This window comes from Physcomitrium patens, chromosome 3 (assembly GCF_059467195.1).
Source record: "Physcomitrium patens ecotype Gransden chromosome 3, ASM5946719v1, whole genome shotgun sequence".
Classification (NCBI taxonomy): domain Eukaryota; kingdom Viridiplantae; phylum Streptophyta; class Bryopsida; order Funariales; family Funariaceae; genus Physcomitrium; species Physcomitrium patens.
The window spans coordinates 9,299,500-9,303,452 of record NC_143412.1 but is presented as its reverse complement, the minus strand read 5'-3'; positions in this window follow the sequence as shown (position 1 = coordinate 9,303,452).

The following is a 3,953-nucleotide window of genomic DNA, read 5'->3' as shown; positions in this document are numbered from 1 at the left end:
TAATTATTGATATAGGTGGACTAAAATGTAAAGGTAGTTGAAAGGATAGTTAGACATGTAATTAGTAGTAGGTCAGATAGGACGACAAAAGAAATGGATATTATGAATAAGATGTTGTCATTATCACCACTAGGTAAAAGAATAGGAGTCGGGTACCCATTCAAGGTGATTTTGTGGTATCGCATTCTGTTGTTATTTTTCTATGTTGTAATTTTTTGTATTTTGAGAGTACTAGAGAGTAGCATTGATAGTTAAAAGCTTTGAAGAGTGTGCATCATGGCGATTGGGAGTGCAAAAAAAGCTATGAACAAAGAGAAAAGTGGCCAAAATGTGAAAGCTAAACGTAATTTGATACCACCATCCATAGTAATCATTACCAATATTGAGCCTATGAAATTGAAGATTTGTTGGATGCCAAGAAAAATACAAGATTTTTGAAATACATAAATGTTTTAGTTTTTACGAAGGTTAGATAGCTTGCCACCAATTAATGTGGCATTAATAGAAGAATATATGACAAACTATGACCCAAAGGATGGATTGAGCATAATATAAGGACGCATTATCAATATTAATGAAAAGATCCTACAAAAAGTGTTGTATCTTCTAATTTGAGAGTTTGCTGTGGAGGCACTTGATTCAAGTGATTTCAGCCCAGGAGGATTTTTCAAAGGTAGAATATCATCATTTGAGAAGAATCAAGGTTGATAGACGACTGAAGCAATTATACCAAAGCTCATAGAATGGTTGCGCTTTGTATTGAGGCATTTAGGCTTATATCAATACAACACATTTATATCAAGATAGCTATTATTTGCAGGAATAGGGATGCTTGACATGATGGTGTTCAATTGGGTAGCTTATGTAATAACTTGTATTCATGGAAAAATAGAAGCCAAGCAAAAAATAAGAAAGTTTACAACATTGTTCTGTTCCAACTATGTATATACCATGATTATATTTACATTGAGTCAAACAATGCCAATAGTAAAGAGAAATATATCCTTGCCAGTGCCTCAATAAGGTGAATGGAATTTATTGGCATTGACTGCCATTTCAGGAGATGTAGTACACAAAATTAGAGAATCCAATCGTACATTAGTACAAGAAGCAATTCCAGAAGTTGTACCAAAACTGATTCCAATTTGTTTGGCATTGGAGGAAGAGAATGAAGTCCCAATTTCATTAGATATCAATCAATTAGCATTTCTACAGGGCCAACTATCGAAAGGTGCACACCTTAAGAATGCTTTATTGAAGTACATTTTACAAATACATTACATGGTACGAATATAGGATGTAGAAGGCAATTTCAAACAAGAATTAGAGATAAGCAAAAAGGTGATATTGAAGCAGAATCAAAGAATTGCAGAAAAAGAACAGATCATCTATGAGAATAAAAAGTCCAAGTTGACATTCGAACAGAGGTTTTTATAAAAATATGAAGCTTAGATGAAAGATAAAGAACACATCTTATAAATCATGGATGGTCAGTGGAAAGAATTACTTCATAATTACTAGACATGGGATTTGAAACGGGAGAAAGTTAGGTACCAGTTACAAGTGGAACAGGAAAAGGCAAAGTTATTGGTACAAGAAAAAGTGGTATTGAGTGACCAATACAACTATGAAACAAAATGATTGAGGGCTGAAATTGAGGCCTTGAATGCTAAAGAGACAAAATTAGCAGATGATTTGGTCAATATTAGTCAGTCACAAGTATCGATGCTGCCAATTTTTAAAGTTCTAGAATAGATGAGTCAGCATCAGCACCAATTGGAATTGAGAGATGCCTAGATTTTAAAATTAGAGGCTCAAGTCCATGAATTGGGAGAGTACAATAAAGATCTTTCAATATAGATGAAGAAAGAGCCAATAGAAGGATTGGAGGAGGATGAAAGTTTGTAATTGGAACCAAAATTAGTCGAACCAACAATAGATAATGTGGAAGTTAATCCTTTGAGTGGGTCACGAGGATAGCAATTTTGTAGAATTTTCTTAAATAGTTTTTTTTAGATATGTATCAATATTATTTTGCAATGACGTTGGACAGATAGGAATGAGACTATGTAGAATAGATAGAATTTTTTTTTTATAAGATATTGATAAAGTAGATTAATCATTCTTAGGATAGTCAATTCAGTAGGTCAGATGATTGAATAAGTTGTGCAAAATGGTTAAGTAGGGAATGACGATTAGAATATGGGATTTCAAGGATAAGTATATAGCAGTTGAAGTAGATTTTGATGGAGCTAGATTGTGATAGTCATGAGTCGAGATAAGCTTAGTGCTATCTCTTATTTATTTTATTGTTTTAGATTTTGATTACTGTGAAATAAATATGTGGAATAAATTAGAGATAGCACTAAGATATTGAGTATGTAATAGAAGTATTATATGATTGAATTATTATGAAAAGATATTAAAATATTGTTATCAGATTTTGTAAAGATTGATTATGGATAGAAGATTATGATCCATTATTTTTTGAAAATTCTATGTTTCAATAGAAAAAGTCTATGATTACAAAAATTGTGTGAAGCTAGATTGGTTGGTGTAGAAGTAAATTATTTTCGGTGTTAGAGGAAATATATATGTGTTTGGAGCAATCCTTTGAAAGAGTGTAGGATTTCACTTTGTTTTTATCAGTTGATGAAGGAATATTCTTAGTCAGAGAAAGCATTGTCGTATTCCTTGATATTTTAGTGATTTGAAATATGTTTAATTATGTAACCATAACATATAAACTTATGCAGTTAATCTTTTCCTGCATTTGAATCCCCCTCTACATGTTTATTTTGAAAGAAATTTATAGAATAAATAAAACGATAATCACAATGCGTATTCTATACTACTTAAGATGACTTTTTCGAATACATCATTTCCAATGAAGGCCTAATAATGGATCCAAAGAAGGGCCAAACTATCATAGATTAGAAGATCTTAAGAACAATAAGAGATGTGCAATACTTTTTAGGCTTTGCCAATTGTCATTGTCATTTTACTTATTCTACAATTCCTTCCAGAATAAACCTATATAGGAGAATTTGAACACAAGGAAAGACTAAGCGCATGACTTTCACTTGTTACGGTCACACAATTAACTATATTTCAAACTACTAAAATACTAAGAAATACTACAATACTTCCTGCCAGTAACAATACTCCTTCATCAACTGATAATCACAATGTGCAACCCTGCACTCTCAAAAGACCACTCAAAACTCAATAAATTCCATCCAATACTAGGAATAACAGACTTCACTCCAACTAATCTGAATTCACAGAATTCCTATAATCACAGACTTCCTCTGTCGAAACACACACACACGACTCTCAATAAACAACAATCATAATCTTCCATTCATAATCAATCTTTCAATAACTTCTCATATAATTCAATCACTCAGTACTCCAATTATATAATCAATAACTCATAAATCAATTTGTGATTTATTCCACAGATTTCCTTCTTAGTATTCAGAAACTATCCATTACTCTTCAACAACAAAGAAAACAAAAAAACAAAAAACAAAGAAAAAGCACCAAGCTTAACCTCGGCTCATGACTACCACAGTCTGGCTCCCTGACAAACTTCTACAACTCCTATATAATTGCTATTGATTTCTAGATTCTAACCATAATTCTATAATAACTGCTTTTAATAACTGAATCAATCATCCGTTGTCGTATGGCGTGATTTGCTATCTAGGAATACACTGGGTATCTAGCTGTAGAGAGTGTATCTTAAACCTTTATATGATTCTTTCCTTAGCTTCCAAAACTCCTTTATTTTTGTATAAAACTCCAAATATAACAAAATTCCTTCAAAACATATTTTTCCCGCGAAGGGGTTTTCTTGCCTCAAACTTTAGAAAATCATAAATATTGATCTATTTGTTCAGTTTATTTCAAATTTACAAGATAGGTAGAATTTACCCTTAACTCTTACC